Source organism: Arvicola amphibius, chromosome 6 (assembly GCF_903992535.2).
Source record: "Arvicola amphibius chromosome 6, mArvAmp1.2, whole genome shotgun sequence".
NCBI lineage: Eukaryota > Metazoa > Chordata > Mammalia > Rodentia > Cricetidae > Arvicola > Arvicola amphibius.
Genome location: NC_052052.2, coordinates 77,260,045 through 77,279,642, shown reverse-complemented (window position 1 = coordinate 77,279,642; position 19,598 = coordinate 77,260,045). Strand labels below are relative to the sequence as shown.

Sequence of the window (19,598 nt, the reverse complement as noted above, 5' to 3'; positions counted from 1 at the left end):
TGGGACTGTGAGCATGAATTAAGAGGTTTTTCTTAACATGTGTGCTCGTGAGGGAAGCCAGGTATCCATGCTTACCAGGCGAGCACCTTACGAACCGAGTCGCCATTCTCAGCCCTGACTCTCAGCTCTCTTACTTACCTACTGAGGATCATAATATCAACCTTGTGCTCTGTTTTCAGAGCCATCCTGAATGTGAAAAGCTTCTGAGAGTTTCCAGTGCAAGGAAGTGATAAGTACTAGCCGTTCCTGTTACTGAGAGCAAACAATAATCACATATTGAAAATGTCCCATGTGAAAATATTCTTCTGTGATACTAAAACAACCCAGGTGATTATAATCTAATAGTCTGGTATCACTAGTTATTCATTCTCTACAGTTCTGATGAACTTTCCCACTAGAATGCTTTCGAAATAAAGAGCTAGACTAGCCGTGGGCATTGGAGTCAGAAAAGAAGAAAAAAAATGTATTAATGAGTACATTATTCAACTTTGAACTAAACACTTGTCCTGTTTAAGCTTCTGTTGTCTCCAATACAGAAATGGAATAATAGCACATTCCTTGCAAGGTTGTTCTGAATGTCAGATAAGAGAAGGCATAGACATTTCAGACATACAGCAGGTGTTCAGAATCTCTTATGAAAAGAGGGATTATGTTCCCACCCCTGAGCTCACATGGTAAATGGTTCCTTGGAAATCAGTAATTATATATTGACAAAAAAAAAAAAAAACTTGTAAAGAAAAATTCGTTGGGTGGTGGTGGCACACGCCTTTAATCCCAGCAGTTGGGAGGCAGAGGCAGGCTGATCTCTGAGTTTGAGGCCAGCCTGGTCTTCAAGAACTAGTTCCAGGACAGGCTCAAAGCTACAGAGAAACCCTGTCTTGAAAAAAAACCAAGAAAAGAAAAGGAAAGAAAAGAAAGAAAGAAAGAAAGAAAGAAAGAAAGAAAGAAAGAAAGATTGATTCAGCAAGTGCTGATTGCGGAGTTAATATTAAACAATGGAAATTTGATAAAAATTGTTTTTATTCCATCAAATCAAAACAAACGATGGGAGAACTGTGAAAAGCAAAACGCAACAAGGACTAAATAATTTAATAAAAAAGGCAAATATTTTCTTTAAAGCACTTAACACATAGTAAAAAAAAATATTAACAGAAAAAGGCTAAGATTAAACCATACCCAGAAAAAATATTAAAATTAGAGCAACAAAATGAATTAATGTACATCTAGCCAACAAAAAATTTCATTGTTAACCTAAGCCATAGTCAGATTGTTTGTGTCCTGTTGCAGGAAGGTTCCGATCTCCACCCTCAGTATCCCCTAAATCCATCAACTAACATCTCAGTTTTCAAAACAATGGAGGTGGGGTTTTGGGGGGTGATGAGACCAAGAGAATGGAGTCGTCATGAGTGCAATTAGTGGTTTTATATATGGGGACCAAAAGAGACCTGTGAAGTCTTCTATCATTGGAAGACACAGTTACAGAGACCAGAAACTCCTCCTCAGACATTTGTGTAGATATTTTAGTTTTGAAATTCCAGGCCTCCAGAACAAGGGAAAATGGATTTAGCTAATTATGTGACACCCAGTCTATAGAATATGTTGTAAAAAGTTTAAAAATTTAAGACACCACGTAAAGCACTATAGCTCCCTAAGAACAAGTCACCACCAAAAATGGAAGACGGATAAATGATAGAAGCAGGCCTTTCATTTAATAAGTAGCTAGTAAGCCTATGAAATTCTACTTTTGTTCCTCATTAAGATGTAAGTCAAAATTTTAATGATAAAAATTTCTAGTGAATAGCTAAGATAGAATTTAAACTGGCCAAAAAAGAAAAAAAGATAGAAAGTAATCTAGGAAAAATGCTAAATATTGGCAAAGACAGAGCAAATGCAACTTCCCTATGCAGTGATGGGAAAGAAATGAGTTCCAGCAAAGAAAGAAGGGAACTATCTACTAAGTATTTAGTGGAATGAACATATTAACATATGTGTTCCAGCATTTTAATCCCTAGGATGTACATAACAAAAAACACAGTACCCTGAAAGGCATTCATTAGGATTGCTGCAGTAGCCATTGCAGCCCCAACCTGGAGATCATGCAAAAGTCAATCAGCAACAGAATAGATATCTGCACACATATCTATTGAAATATCCTGAGAGATGAGCCAACCACAACTATACAAAGCAATGAATGGTAATTGCCATGAAAATTAAAAGGAAACAAAAAAGATGAAGAGTTTGCACTAATTTTAAAGGGTAGATTTACGGCTAGAAACCAATTATGAGTGAGTACATCCCATGTTCATCTTTTTGGGCCTGGGTTACCTCACTCAGGATGGTGTTTTCTATTCCCATCCATTTACATGCAAAATTCAAGATGTCATTGTTTTTTACCGCCGAGTAGTACTCTAATATGTATATATTCCACACTTTCTTCATCCATTCTTCCACTGAAGGGCATCTAGGTTGTTTCCAGGTTCTGGCTATTACAAATAATGCTGCTATAAACATAGTTGAACAAATGCTTTTGTAATATGATTTGGCATTTCTTGGGTAAATTCCCATAAGTGGGATTGCTGGGTCCTGGGGTAGATTCCCAAGAGTGGGATTGCTGGGTGCTGGGGTAGGTTGATCCCAAATTTCCTGAGAAACCGCCACACTGCTTTCCAAAGCGGTTGCACAAGTTTGCATTCCCACCAGCAATGGATGAGTGTACCCCTTACTCCACATCCTCTCCACTGTGAGCCTTGTCATTTTGGTTGCTCACCTTCCTGGACTTAGGGGGAGCTGGGAGGACCTTGGACTTAACATAGTGAAGGGAACCCTGATGGCTCTTTGTCTTGGAGAGGGGTGGAGTGGATGTATGGGTGGAAGGGAGGGGAGGAGATGGAAATTTTTAATAAAAATATGAGAAAAATATAAAGGGTAGATTTGGGCCAATGATATGGCTCAGAGGGCAAAGGTACATGCCATTAAGTTTGACAACCTAAGTTCAATTCCTGAAACCCAGAAGGCAGAAAGAAGGTGATACTCTCACCTCCAGTTGTGTACGGTAGCAGGAATACATGCATGCCTACAAATTAAAGTATTAATAATTAATTAATATTTTTCATACAAAGGTAGAGTTAACCTAGGGAAAATGTGCCCATCAGAAGATAGTTTGGGGCATGGAAAGTCTTCATACCAATACAGATAAGATCCAATACAGGTAGAGACATAGATATAGATACAGATATAGATGTAGCTATAAATGATATAGATACTTGTCTAGATAGAAAGATAGATAGATATAGATACATACATAGATAGATAGATACATACATACATAATACATAATACATACATACATAGAAGGTAGATAGGGTTCTATTGTGTGTACATGTATATATATATGTATGTGTGTGCTTATTTTTTTTTACTTTTTAAATTAAAACATAATTACATCATCTTCTCGCTTCCCTTTCTTCCCTTTAATCCCTCTCAGATATGATAACTCCCAACCTTGTTTCATTTGGAAATTGTGGCTTCTTTTTCCTTAACTGTTATTATTTCATATATACATACATACATACACATACATACATATTGTGCTCAGTCCACTTAATGTTACTTGTATGCACATGATTGCAGTGCTTACCACTTTGTATAAGATAATTTTTAATTTTAATTCAGGCATGCACGCACACACACACACGCACGCACACACACACACACACACACACACACACACACACATGAAGGGCACATGTGTGCTGGTGCTTGCAGAAGCCAGAAGATGTATGATCAGTTATTGCCGGAATTATAGGTGGATGTGAGCCATCTCATTTAAGTGTTTGGAACTGAACACAAGTCCTCAGGAAGAGCAGCAGCTTTTCTTAACCCCGAACCATCTGTCTATCTCCAAGGCCTTATTTCTTGATTTTCTTGATATTTATATATGTGAAATGAATGAAATTTCACATTGTTATACATTTACATGGTTTGTCATTGCTGAAAGAACACAATAATTCTATAAGACATTTGCAAAATTAATCCATTAAAATACTCAGAATAATAGCATAAAGTGGACAACCACCTGCAGCCCTTTTACATCACCATTAAACCTTTAAGGTCTTTTGTATATTTCATACTTTGATCTTCATCCTTTTTCTCTGTTTATACTATGTAAAGGGAGCATTAAAAATGTTATTTTAACATTACGAAACACAGAAGCTCACAAAAGAAGAGATGGCGAAATCGTCACTAGTGGTGTGTTGCAACATTGAGAATATACCTCACCCATATGCAGGCTGAACGTAGGGCTGGGCTGTGGGGTGCAGCACAGAAAGACATTTCTGAAGGAAGATTAAAAACAAAACAGAAGAAAGACCTATCTACAAAGATTGTGACAACTCAGTTCTATTTCTAACTCAATTCCCTGAGCCTCTAGATTCTAATCCAAATAAAAAACAACTTTCAAGCTACAGGAAAAGAGGTGGGAAAAACAAACAAACTAAATACAATATAGAGGAACTGGAGATACTGATTTTCTTGTCAGCTGGGAGTGAGTCAACTGGCTTATCTGCTACAAATGCAGGATGACAAACTGGTGAAAATGAAGATGTCCCTGCCTATCCCAGCCTTCGTACATTGCACAATGCGGTGAATGAGCTTTAGGCATGCAACCTCCACCCCCATCTGAATTGTGCTCCCTTGGGTTACCAGACTGTAAGGACTCACTGCCAGTTTTGTTTCTCCATAAATAGATAAGAAATGCCAAACTACTTCTAGCTCAAAACTTGATTGTCACATGGTTAGGAAGAAATCCTTAGGCTCCAATGATTGACAGACAGCTGCCCCAGGCTATGCTGGATTTCTCTGTGGACTTGATCCTTTTATTTAAGAAGACACGTTAAAACACACTTAGAATAAGTCATTGCCACCCAAACTATCACCTTTAAGACACACACACATACAAACACACATGCACACGTGCGTGCACGCACACATGCACACACACACACATGCATATACACACAAGAAAACAGGTAGTCAATATCTATCAAGGTAGCAATTTATTCTGAGAGGAACAAGCTGAGGAGCCCATGCTGGCAGAACATCAAAATCATGGATATAAATGATTCTTGTGTAAGGCCTGGACTATGAAATAGACGGAAAACTGAAACTAGAATCATTAAGTGATTTGCCTGAGTTTACACAAATTATACCTGGTAGTCTATAACCCAAATATGCTCCTTAAGAAAGAATTTGCACTTTGCCCAAAATAACAATGTTAATCTTTCTTTAATTTTCTCCAAAGGAATCTTCATTCCACCAAGGTTGCTCTGCACTAAAGAAAGGAAGTAATCTTACTGTTAGAAACATGCTGAACACTGGCCCTGAAGACACTAATTTTAGGAGACAGGAAATAGCACTGTGAGTCATCTCTCCCCTCCCAATTAGGACAGGAGTTCATAGGGTTCAAGTACTCCATGTCTTTTGTACAGGAGCCCAGTGATTATTTTCTGGATGTTTATTCAATTGTAGAATGTACATTTGAAGAGTTTTCCATAAATGACATCTCCAGCAACTTGCAGAATGTCCTTTCTCTTTCCTGGTACCCAGACTGTATATCCACCCACGAAATAAGACAATGATTGCAGCTTATGTGAAACCATCCCCTATAGTCATTCCCCAGAAAAGCCAAGAAAGGAAAACAATAATTATTAAAACAAACAACAAAATATGTACCTTGGTAACACATTTAACAATAAGTTCAAATATTAAGATAACTACACTAAAAAATAATTTTGAGTAACTAAGTTCAATTTTATGTTAAAAAATGTTTTCTCACAAGGTTCATATGGAATGTGTTCCCTTCTGTTGTAACATGGGTTGTTTGATTAAAACAGAAAAATGAAAACTGTATTCTATATGTAAACTTCTTATAAAGACAGGAGGCTGGTTATCTTCTTGAAAAATCACTAGATTTGCCATGGGTTTTATTAATAAAATGAGGTAGAACAGACGACTTAGGCACTCAGAACTGAAGCAGCCAGCTGTCCCTTGGAAAAATACCTGGTGATGCTCAGAGACCGTTCTGAACCACCTGGGCATTCTGATCAAGGACCACATGGAGAGACCCCAAAAATAAACTGTTGGTCAATAAAACACAGCCTTCTGACATCTCTACTTGAGTACCATTGGTGCCTTACTGGAATCTCCACGACTGGCCAGCTACTAGCTGTACACAACTGAGAGCTACAGTCGGCAGTAGGTAGAGAACAATTGCTTTGACAATCCAGGTATGAATTTCTAATCAACGGATCCTGAGTTTAGACAATAATTCTTGTTTTAAGCCCCTAAATGTGGGTTAGTGTTTTTATAGAAAGATAAATATTCTGAATATTCTTTCCTATTCTGTTGTAAGCTGGCTGTGCTCCTACATGAGGGAAAACTCTAAATATGCTTCCTTCCTCTGTATTTTTAACAATTAAATCTCCTATCACTGTTATTATGGTAAGCTGTCATCTCAGTAACTGTGTTATTTTATATAAGGAACCTAAAGATAGAGAGGTTATCTGGAAGGACTTATTCTAATTAGTTGTGCAACTTAAGAGGAAATAATTTTCAAGTCAGAGGCATCTGAACTTATGTAAAGCATGCTATTGACGACTTTGAAGAAGGTGGGATAGTTTAAAAGTATTGGACAGTGACAAAGATGATCTTGGAAAGAATCCTAGCAAAAAACAAGAAGAGAATGATGACATGGGTCCTATAACGTCAAATCATTGGAAGGAACTTAAAAGTGTATTTGCCTCCATGGATTGCAAAAGATAAGAGCTATTCTAGCCAATGCTTTGATTTTTACTCATAAGATATAACCATACCTAAATATATTGCAGTCAGACTCCAACTCATGGAAATTTTAAGACTGTGTATCTGTCATTTTTGTTTCTAGATTTACAATAATTTATCACACATCAATACAAACTAATTCAGTTACTCTAGTGGAGACATTTTTTGTTCTATTTTGTTTTATTTTTTAATAAAATGACGGCAATTAGTTAGGAGATCTTTTAGGTTTCTTTCCAGGAACAACATGTGGTTTTAAATTTTGAGGTCAATTAACCTTTGGATGTCACTAAATAATATATATTATATATATTATGAAATATGTTTATATAAATATATTTCAAATTATCTTCCAATAACACCATCTACTGTCTTGTTCACAATCTCAGTAATACTTTATATAATATGCATAATGTCTGGAACTTAGTAGGTATGCACTAAAGATCTCTCAAGTGAAAACCTGGTTGGAGGAATAAATGATTCAGCGCAAACATGAATGCAAATCATTTTGAGGCAAGTATAGAGGATTAGACCTGGGCAAGATGGCAATAGGAGAAAGTCATATGTCATAATCATGAGCTGGTCAGAAACTGAAGTCAACTTTGGCTTTTTTATCATAAATGTGAAGATGAAACTTTGTTCTTACTCTCCCACAGATTGTTATAAGAAATAGATATAACCATCAATGTACAAAGCTCTTTTCAAACTTGAACATAATCTATATTTATATGGAAGGTTGTTGTCTTGGAGACGTTCATTCTTCAAAATTAGACATGTCCCTAAACCAAACATGACAAATTTATTCCCAAGTTATAACAGGGATGGGGTATTTTTCTGCTGTTACATTGGCAGCCGCTGGTTGCAGTTAGGTCCCCTCTCAGTAAGGTTGCTACCTGCAGGAAGACAAAGCAGTGTGCAGCTGCTTAGGCAAAAATCTTTGGAACGTCCTGCTTAGTCAGACGATCTGGAGGATGAGGACACCTACTGACAAGGGGGGAATCACCATCTTTGACAGCCAGGGCAAGCAACAATCAACAAGCTGGAAGACTGTTCTTCATCTGGGTTTAGTTTCTTTGTCTGAAACTTTGTTATGAAAAAGATGATCTCCAAAAGTCTTTTAGAACAGAAGTTCTATGGCCAGTTAGGACATACAGATGATTGCTCGCTAGGATTGACTACATACAACTGCTTCCAAAGACATGTTGGTGGCGGGTAGGTCAGCCATGCTCCAGTATCTAAGAACACATGGGCAGCACAAGTTGGACTCTACAGATTAAAGGAAAAACAAGTATACAATGTTCAGTGGGTATGGGGCATGAATGGACAAGAGAGGAATTGGGGTATTGTGATGAATATGGTCAGAATATAATATATACAGTTCTCAGAAAATTAATAAAATATCTTCTAAGCTGGCAGTAGTGGTGTATAACTTTAATTCTAGCAATCAAAAGGGCAGAGGCAGGCAGATCTCTGTGAATTCAAGGCCAGCTTGGTCTACAAGAGCTAGTTCTAGGACAGCTAGGCCTGTTACACAGAAAAATCTTATCTTGAAAAAACCAAAAAGAAAATAACAGAAAAATCATCTAAATATTACAAAAGAAGAACTTAGAATAAAAAGTGTCGACCTCCAGTAGGAAAGGTTCTCACAGCTGACCTTTAAGAAAGTTACTTCCAGAAAATTTACCCCCTGTCTTCTATCAGATAACAGATAGAGGATGCTCATGTCACTCAGAATGCACTTGATTGCTTTGTCTTGAATTTGCTTTTATCAGTTGTATTATGACATGATGTGGGATGCCATCTATATGCTGTGAATATGTTTTATTACCATTAGTTAATAAAGAAGCTGCTTTGGTCTAGAATAGGGCAGAATAGAGGTAGGCAGGAAAACAAGTGACTCAGAAACTGCCCATATAGGCAAAACAATCTTTCAAATTTCCTACTTCATAGAAAAGTCTGTCAGATATGCTAGGCCTGTGGGCCAAGCTGGATGCCCAGTGTTGCAGAGAAACTTTGGGTGACTGTCCAGGTAGTCAGTTGTTTCTGACATTATTCATATTTTTTGGAAGTCGCTTCCTGGTACTTTCTGCTTACTCGGTTAATACTATTTCTTTCTTGGGTCTATGAGGGAGTTAAAGACTACATAGTTATAGTTATAATTTTCCTTGTTTACCTGATGCAGAAAGCAAGTTATCATAGAGAACCAATTAGATACAAGACTTTGGACTCACCAAAATAAGAAAAATATGGAATATTTTCTCTGAATTTGTCAAATACAAGTGGATTAGACATTATTGATGTATTTATTGCCTGTATATATTGTATATTGTTATTGTATTTATTGTACACAGTTTTCTTATATTAGTTATTATAGTCTTTTTTAATTTCAGACAAAGGGGAAGATATAGTGGCATTTCATTTGTATTTTAATAAGTATAGCTTACCCGAGGATCAGAAAAGCAAAACAACCACACTGACCAGCCTTATAGACCAAGCAACAGTGACATAGACCTTAATCCTGGTAGTCACACTAGCTCGCCATAGAAACCCAGCAGTGGTTCATGCCTTTAATGCCAGAACTAGAAGGGTTAAAAAGAGGAGGGGACAGCTTTTAGTCACAGTCTTATTGTGAGATTTCCTGGACATAGGATCACCACTTTCTGATTGAGGTCAAGATAAAAGCCAATGACTGACTGTTTTGCTTCTCTGTTCCTCAGGTTGAATCCCAATTTCTGTCTCTGAGTTTTTATTAATCTTGCTTTGATGATACCACAGAGATAATAAAATAAATCAATAATATTTGAGTTGCTTTTTCCCCTATAGAAAAGCTTATTTGAACTATGCAGCAAAATTTGATATAATAGACCAGTTACTAATGATAATGGTCATTTATTTAAATAAATTAAAAATAACAGAAAAATATTTGGAGAGCTCATAAAAATTCAGAAAAAAGATTTAGATTATTTCTTATGGCTCTAAACTGAATAAATTAAAGTGGGAAATCTCTCATAATTGTATTGTTTGTTTAATGAAACCTATGGAATGTCAGACTGAGTACACACACCAATGAGAATGGATTTGGCTCACATTTCAAAAGAGTAATAAGGAATACATATTATAAATTACACTAAAATTATTCATTAAATGTAACAATGTACACATTGAAGGGCGTGCATAGCATGCACACGTCTCTTCTACTCAATTTTAGTTCTACTCTTCTAACTCTTTTCCAATTAACTAACAACTTTTGTACTTCATCTAGATCCGGTTAGAAGTCTTTCCATTTATTTATTTATTTATTTATTTATTTATTTATTTATTTATGTACTTACTTACTCACTTATTTTTATTCTTTGCCATATGCTAAACATGCCACATTAAATGCTCCATTGCTGGATTTGAGTATAAGGGCATAGTTTTACATCTATAACCACAACTAAAATTTGGATATCTGAATACTGAGCCAAGCTTATATTGAGAGTAAATGGCAGTCATCTATCTTGGCCTGTCAAAATCCACAGGGCTGAGAATCCTAACTTCTATCTCATCTTCATTCTAGAATTACATTGTGCTAGGCTCATATTTTACCTTATACAACAGAAACACCCACATCTTACAAGAAGAAGCAGAATCTCCAGCCACGCTCTAGGCCACACTGTTTCTTATCCTGTGGATCACGACAACAAAATAAGAGTTATGAAGTCACAATGAAATGATTTTATGGTTGGTTTCAGCACAATATGAGGAATCTACTAAAGTGGTGCCTCATTAGCAAGGTTGAGAAGCACTGTTCTCCGGATGAGTATTGTTCTGTTTGTGATTACATTCATATTACATCTGTGTATTTCTTACAAGTTACAGAGAGCTGTCATATAATCTTACTGGACAATGACTCTGTGTGATACTTGCTCTTATCCTGACTGCAGAAAACTCAGGCAGATTTAGAAACTTCTGAAGGTCACATACTTAATAAGTAAGTTGGCCTATTTAGACTGTTATAATAAATATAAACTAACTTGAGTTCCATGAAATATAAGAAACCAAGGCTTTGTGTTCCACTGAAGTAGTCTTTGGAGATTTTGTCTAGAGATAAAGAAGTTCAAAGAGATGGGTGGGAACCAGTGTAGATATAGAGTCATTAGAACTGGGATAATAATTATTCTGGTGGCCAGAATCCTTCCACAGACACCAATTAAAGACCAAATTGAATAAAAAGTATGCTAAAAGCTGACAAGGGTTCAAAAGCCAAGGCCCCAGGACAAGAGTCTAAGGTTGATGTCTCCAAGAGATTTTTATTTCAACAATGTATAATTACATTGTGTTTGGCTATGGCCTGTACTACCAGGTCAAGGCCAGAAATAAAAATAAACCAAAGACCAAGAGTCACTGGGAAATGCAAATAATTATGCTGCATGTCCTCAATAAATAATCTCCATTGTTCTGCTTTATTTTACAACATAATCATCTTCAACAATCAGGTAACAGTAATATGTAAGTCACATCATAATCAAATACCCATACCTGGTAAAAATTTCACTTCATTTTACTAGATTTATTAAGCTCAAAAATGTTTATAGCCCTTTAGAGTGTTGTTAAAACTACTCTGCTCCCCCATATTATTTTCCCTCTTTCTTCTTTCTTCTCTTCCTCCTACTCCTCTCTTTATCATTCCCTTAATCGTCCTCCTTCTCCTTTTCTCCTTATTCCTATGTGGTGCAACAGGAGTTTGAAATGTTTGCATAACAGGACTTGAGCTCAGTTAACTTATTTACAAAATACTGTCCTTCATACTCTATTCAGTGTATCTACAGTGATATCTTAAGGGCTGTGTTTTTATCTTTAGCTACCTCCCAGAGACTAACAAGAGTCTGGTAGAACACATGGTCAGTTAACACTTACTATTTTGCATAGAGGACACCTGAATTCAGCATTTCCTGAGAGGTTGCCTGCTATGCAAATTTTGTGTTTCACTTCCTTTTTTCCCTCTATACTTTTCCAATTCTTTTATTCCAGTTCTTTCCTACCCTCATTTCTTACCCCCATTTCCTTATCTCTTTCTTTTGTGATATGAAGCCAATTCCAGCACTTAAAACAAACTCTGTATAAATATCTCTGAGTATCTTCTCAAGGCTGGGTATCATAGTACCAGTGTTATAAGAGTGAACTCGGTCTCTTAGCTGGCAAAATAAAAGTGTCTTTACCAGACAACTTAGCATCACTGTGCTTTAATGACTTCATTCATTAAAAAACAAAGTGAGGGAGAGGAGGTAGATTAATCCTACCCCATAAGACTATAAAATGATTATAAGAAGCTGGGGTCATAAGACACTGCCTGACACTAGTGACTGACTACAGGTGTTAACTATTCAATGTTAAAGTGGTCCTTAACTCAATCTTTTTCTATTCCCTAGGAGTTTGGATTCAAGTACACCCCACATACACAGCCCTGTTACCTTAAGTAGTCCACATGTGAATTCTAACCTGAGCTCAACACATGAATGGCCTTCCGAGGTAAGCAGAAATAATGATTCCCATTTTAAATGTGTGAAAACCAAGAACTGAGCTTCGCACGCAGTGCATGTTTGTAATTCTAGTATTCCAGAGGCAGAATCCTGAAAGTTTGAATTTAGTGTGGTCTTGGTATTCAGACCCTTTTTTTTGGAAGGTGCTCAAAGAATCAAAGTCTCAATATCTAACAATAATAACCAAATGCCAATCAATCTCTTGTCTCATTTTTAACAGCATAATGCAAAGCTTGCTTATGGGTGAGAAAAACCACATGAAACTTTGCTATGAACTTGTTCATGTTTCCAACTTTAGTACTTGGGCCTGAAACCAGATCCAGCCCTCCAAGAGATAAACAAAAATCCACCACCTAGCATAGGAAGAACTTGATATGGAACTTCACACATGAGGAAATTCCAAAAGACATTTGTGGTTGTCATGACTTCTAGTCATGGTGCTATAACTCTAAACCTGACTTTGAGAACACCACACTGCAGCCAGAGTATCCGAACCAAGCAAGACATAGGTCTCTCTTTGTACTCCACATTTCATAAAAAAATATGGGCTTTTCCTTATCTGACAAAGAAACTTTTCTATCTAGGCAATTTAGGTATCCTGCATGATAATTCTAAACCTTCTGCTCAGTTGTAGTTTATCTAAGATACATTATATCTCTTGAAGTGTCAGTTTTTTTTCTATAAAATGGATCAATAGCACCTACTCCCTAGAGATAGCAAGATAATAAGATGCAAACCATGTCCTTACTACCTACCAGCATTCAGTATTATTGGGTAATAATGATGCTATAAGTAATTAATAGGTAAAATGTCAGTGTTATCTTGTCTTGACAGTTTTGCTTACTAAGGTTGCTATTATTCTTTAATGTGGGAAAAAACAATAATCTTTTAAACAGTCTTATGATGTAGGTAGCTTCATTTTACATCTTTAAAAAAATGGAGGCACAAAGATGACAGTAACTCATCCCAAAGTCACTATGTGGCAACAGAGTTGGGATTTGGACCTAAACAGTCTGATGCTATGAACATAATGAGTTCTGTTATCTGCTATATCATGCCCACTTGTTAAATATCTTAAGTGCTTTATTGTGTACTACTGCTATTATTATACTATTGCTGTCATTATTATTATTATTAATAATTTTGTTCTCCATATCTGCTGTAGTTTCTTTGATCTTCAATTTTACTAAATGTCAATGTCTTTCATAGCACCTAATCCCATTGTGTTATTCAGGCTGATGTGGGGTAATTACACCACAACACAGTTGGGAATCTTATGAACTATAAGAACAACCATCCAGGAAAGATATGTCTATTGGCATAATGGTGCCATAACTGTTATGGAGATAACTAATTACTTTCTTATTGATTTGAGGGCTTACTCAACAAAAGAGGGCCTATATCTAATGTGGTAAATCTGGCCTAAAATCCATGATTTAGGAGCACATTAGAGAGCTTCTTAGATCAATTGGCATATCATCAAATCCCTTCCTAAATATGTATATTAATATCTACAGAGAAAGAATATTATCAGCCTGAAACAGAAATATCTTGCAATGATTTGTGGTTCCATAAGATTCTGAGAATAAACAATGGTTAAGTGTTCAGCCATAGGAAGAAATTTACACCACCCCTGTATGGTTCAAGGAACATTTTGGAGAAGGAGATGGAGACAATGCAAAATCTGTAGAATTGGAAAAGGGGCTGTAAAATACTATCTTCTAAACAAGACACAGAAAACCATGGCAGCCATGAATCATGGAAACTATGCATAATGCAGAGCCCACAGGTATTAGTTCTTTCCAAAAGTCAGCTATGAGGTGGCAAAGAACTCAAGGAGTCTTACCACATTTCTGCCCTGTTGGCAACCAACAGATTTGGGACAAGGGAGAACGATATCTAGCTAAGTGCCCACTAGTGAGCCTCTAGGTTATAATGGTTAGTTGTAAACTCAGGATCACATAGATGGTTCTGGTTAAATTTTGTAGGAAACTAAATTAAGCTAAAACTAGTGAACAAGAAAAAAGATTCATGAGAAGTAGAAGAAGTTGGTAGGGACAGAAAGGAAATGAGAATGAGAGACCAAAATAATGTACAACTATGAAACTATGAAAGAACAAAATTTGCTAATAAAAAAGACTCTCCCAGATTTGACAGCCTTCCAAATTAGGCATGCTTATTGTATCCAATGTCATGGAAATGTCGAAATGAGCAGGTTACATTCGCTTTCAAGATCCAGTGCTTACTGAAAGGGAAGGGGCCCAACCATACCAACTCCAGGGTATGGTTGCTGGTCATTATTCAGCCAAATATTTATGAGGTTCCCATCATGATTGAGGTTTCATATGAAGTTGGGAGGATACTGTGGTGGATTTATACTGTCCTGCCAGTGAACTGGTTCCTTCTTTCTTCAGATCCTACTAATGAAGCAGAGCATGTGAAACGGAGAAGAGAGACAGGGGAGAGATCTGTGACTTGTCTCACCTCTAGAATATCCTCATAATATTCAATGCAATATTATATAATGCAAGTGATCCTTTGTCACGGTCAAGGCTAGGCTGTGGAAATCTTAGTACTTCCTTTGTTTTCAGGGTACTCTGTTCAGAGCCCACCTGCCATGCTAAAGAATAACAAATGACATGTAGAGGACATGGGTAAGCATTCTAGTTGACAGCCCCAGCTGAGCCTCCAGCTGACAATCAGCTTCAATGCCAGCTATGGGAGACAGCTACTTTGGAGGTCCGCAGATGGAAGTTACCCAAGGACACTGGCCTCAGCCAATTTGATAGCCCTCCAATGTACCAAGTTGACCTACACATGAATGGTGACAATTTACTGCCTTGAGACATTAAATTTTGGAGTAGATTATTTTGCATCAAGTGATAGCCAAAACATCTCTTCTGCCCAATAGCCTGTTAATAAACTTTCATCAAGTCAATTTCTAAATACCCATAGTTAACCTTTCACTAAAATGTAAACAACATACTTGAAACATCAATAATAATGGGAGGTTTTTTTGGCATATCCTTAAACTTTCTATGCCCCAGTGGCTCTATCTGTAAAAGAAGAATAGTACCAGTACCTATTTCATGAAACTGTGATGAGAGAAACAGTTAATTCATGGAAGAAAAGAGACTTCCAGGCACACAGATCTTACATATTAAATGATTTCTAATTCGTGTTTGACTAGTGTCAAATAATTTACTAGACGTTTAAATTTTAAAAATCTTCATCCTCATACTTAACCTAATGGCAATTATTATTCAGTACCACAAATGAGGTACAGGTACTTACACAAAACCCGATGGCTAGGAAATGGCTGTCAGACCTCACTCTGACCTATCTGTGTACAGTAAATGTTCTATGCTCTTCCCTCCCCCATCCTGTCTCAATGCCACCCTTCTGTGAGAGAACTAAAAATCTCAGTGGCACCTGTTGCAACGGAAGCACCTGCTCAGAGCACTCAACTCCTATGGAGCTCAACAAGCAGACAAATTGAAGCCGAGCAATCAGTTCATTTGCAAACATCAACTTGCTCAGCTAGAGGTGGCTCAAGGTTCTCACTGCTATCACCTCTGTCTGACACCACTCTTTGGCAGAGAGGTACCCTGCTAGTCTGAGAAATACTCATTAAAAGCCTCTGATTCAGATGTCAGAAAGCAGCCCACAGCCAGGCCAAGGAAGTTCAGATCCCTGGGAAGGCTTCAGAGCCTCTTTTTGTATGTTCCCACCCTCGGCAGTAGCAGTATTTATTCCTCCATGTATAAACATAACTAAGTGACTTGTCAATTGCAGATTCCAGCCACACTCCTAGCAAGAGTGGGAGGAATGTCTGTCAAGATGCAGGTGAATTTTAAGGAGGGCAGGACAACACCCAGAGTTCTCTTTAAAGATCCCAGGAGCATTGTGATATTTCTAGGGATCTCTACCTGGCCACTTCCACAAGCAGAACAAAGTTCAAGGCACAGCTCTGGAAACCTGAGCTCTAAACAAGGAAGTGACTTTTCCAAGATCCTACAGCCTCACCAATAAATGCTAAGCCACAGTCAAATTCACCATTTACGTTCAGGCTCCCTGTTGCCCCTTCTCATGCACATCTGGCACCTTTCCCTTTGTGTCTTCTCCAGACCCAGTATGTCAGTCATGTTCTATGCTCTGCAGATTTCTTATCACATTTAATTAATGTGAGCTTCTCCAGTGTCTTTCAACTTGGAATTTCTTCAGTGACTCTCAAAAAAGATGTATGTGCACTCTTGTAACGGCTAAACATTGACCACTTGGCTCAGGTTTACATCTGTTTGGTTAGTCTTAGGGCAAATGCTTTCTTCCTCTAAAGATGTGACACAAATCATTTTCCTGAGAGCAGTGATCTTCAACCAGCCTATGGTTCTCGACTCCTTTGGGGGTCACATATCAGATTTCCTTACACTGTGATTCGTAACAATAGCAAAATTGAAGTTATGAAGTAGCAACCGAATAATTTTATGGCTGGGGGGTCACCACAGCATGAGGAACTTTTATTAAAGGTTCACAGCTTTAAGAAGGTTGAGAACCACTGATTTAGAGTGTTATGGGCTGGATTATCTAGCCTCCCCACAAATGCATATGTTAAACTCTTGATTTCCCAGTACTGAAGAACATCACTGTCTTCAGAGGCAGTTCATTAGGATAGATGACAATCCAGCGAGACTGTGATCCTTAAGCAGAGGAGATGAGGACACACATGTATGTGGGGAAAGATCATGTGAGAACACAGGGAAGAGACAAGGCACAGAGTTCTCAAAAGAAACAACCCTGCCAGAGCCCGTGTTTAAGCATCTAGATATTAGAATTATAAGAAGATAGATTTCTACTATTTCAGTCACCCAATCTGTAGGACTTGTCTAAAATATCCTTGACAAACTAATATCCATCTGTGGAAAGTTTTATTTTCTGATTCCCAACTGAACATTTCCCCAGTCCTCCTGTAACAGCCATCTTTCATAGCACTGTGGACTGTATTCATTTATGAGCCCCAAATAGTGCCTAAGGCTGGTCACCTGCCACAGTCCTGATAAATCTGAATGGTTCTACTTCAGAGATTCCCTTATGGTGGCAGCTTGGGCATCTGCTGCATGCAACAGGGAAGTCAATTTGTGAACAGACCCTTTTCCAAGTCCGTGGTTCAGCAGAACAGCAACACATCAGTAACTGACAGAAAAAAGTCAATTTCACTATCAAAGTGGTTATTACAAAGTAGGAACAATGGAATGGACTTAGAATTGGAGGGTCTGGGGCAAACAAAGATGAACACACACTAGTATATAAGGATACATGACATAATGGGGGAAAGAGAGCGAAGTGCATTTAAAAAATTATTTTTCACATAAAGGGGAACTTAGAATTAGGAGCATTTTGTATGCAATCAGGAAAGACTTCACAGATGAAGCAACATTAGATATGAGTGTAGAAAAAGTGAGGAGAAAGTTTCAGATTGCAATAAGCAGCTTGAGCTGTCGAGAATATAATGCTTTTTATTTGCTGTCTTGTGTGTTAGTGCAACAGACATTACAGAGAACAAGTAGGGGCTTATAGATTTAAATGCCATTTTGACTTTTGTTTTGTAATATATAGGTTATATCTCATTCTCAGTGACTTTTGCAACCAGATACTTTTTTTAGAGACTGTCCTGTATAATATCATTCCATGTGGTAATTAAAAATGTCCTTGTACATATCCACATATTCCATATGCACAGAAATCAGCCTCATTTGTGAACCAGTTATGTGTAGCTGTAGCTTGGGGCTAGTGACTTCACCCCTCTGAACTTCAGTTTTCTGGATTGTACATCAGAAAATGAATATGTGCACACACACACACACATGCACACATAAACACAAACACAAAACAACTATGTGGCCAACTTAGACCATGCTATGTACATCTGACTTGATTTTCTAGGTGTATGTTCGTGCACGTGTGTGTGTGTGTGTGTGTGTGTGTGTGTGTGCCTGTATACCACCCAAGGTAGGTGTGCATACCTGTGTATATATACAAAGGCCAAAAGTAGTTACCCTTCTCAATCATTCTTTTCCCATTTCTTTGAGGCAGAATCCCTAAACTTGAGACTTGTGTTTTCTCAGCCAGGATAGCGGCCAGTAAATCTCGCCATTCCTGCTTCCACCCTGATTAGAGTGAACATTACATGTGTGTTGCAGATGCTTACCTTGCTCTGCCGGTACAAAAATTTGAATGCTACCGAGCAAAAAGTACTATGAAACATTAAGCTACCTCTCTATCCCCAAACTTATCTAATCTTTTTTATAAAGTAGATTTTCTTCTTCTGAATGACATAAAAGGCAAGATCCTCCCTCCAATAAGAAACAAACAGAAAGAGAAGTGCTCTGGATGAACTGCCCTGAATTAGGCTCTACACCTGAATTCACCCCTATGGTCCAACTTGCCTTCTTGCCCTCCTTTAACAAACTCATAGCAACCCTGAAGAGACTACTAAATAAACTTACAGCTGCAGATCGTAAATTGCCAAGAATGGAATTTGACCAAGCAAATTTGAAATCTGGTTTCTTCGTTGATTGTCCATGAGAAAATGTGAGAATTCCACAAAAGGGTAAATCCCATCTCTTTATTCCCACTGGCTATTAAAGTAAGTGTTACAGACAAGGCAAGGCTGGGACCAAACTAGACAGAGGAAGCAACTCTGAACTTAAGGAGGTACTGGATCTCTGGATAAAATCATGCACTCACGGGACTGGCCTGTATGATCCTCCTTAAAATTTTTACCAGTTGGTACAACATTTATTCTACTCCACTCTAGCTCCTGATCAAAGACCCTCAGCTACCTAAATTAACTGGTTAATTAGTTAGCCTGATTTCTTTACCATTAAGAAGAGATGCACATTTTCCTAACTTAGTATTTTTAAACTCTATAGATACTACATTTTAAGTAAGAGAAATGGTACCATATAGTGGCTGGGACCAGTGTTGGAGCCTCTCTCAGTCAGATAGCTGAGAAATAGCACAAACAATGCAAAGCTGAACTTCGTGGTCCAATGTCCTTTGTTATTATTGGGAAACTGATTTCAGGATTTTCCACAGATGCCACATCAGTGGATGTGCAAATCCTTTAATAAAGTGAACATAGCATTTGCAGACAACCCATGCACATCTTCCTCTGTATTTTGGATCATCTTTAGCGTACTTGTAATTCTTCATGTAATGAGACTCTTTGCATTACATGGTTTA

The 19,598-nt window shown here is 37.6% G+C and overlaps 1 protein-coding gene across 1 annotated transcript in view; it reads right to left on the bottom strand.

Annotated features, from left to right (window-relative positions):
- The window catches only part of Brinp1 (BMP/retinoic acid inducible neural specific 1), a 133,499-nt gene that overhangs the window by 9,624 nt on the left and 104,277 nt on the right, over nt 1-19,598 (bottom strand). The gene's annotated exons all lie outside the window — the stretch shown is intronic.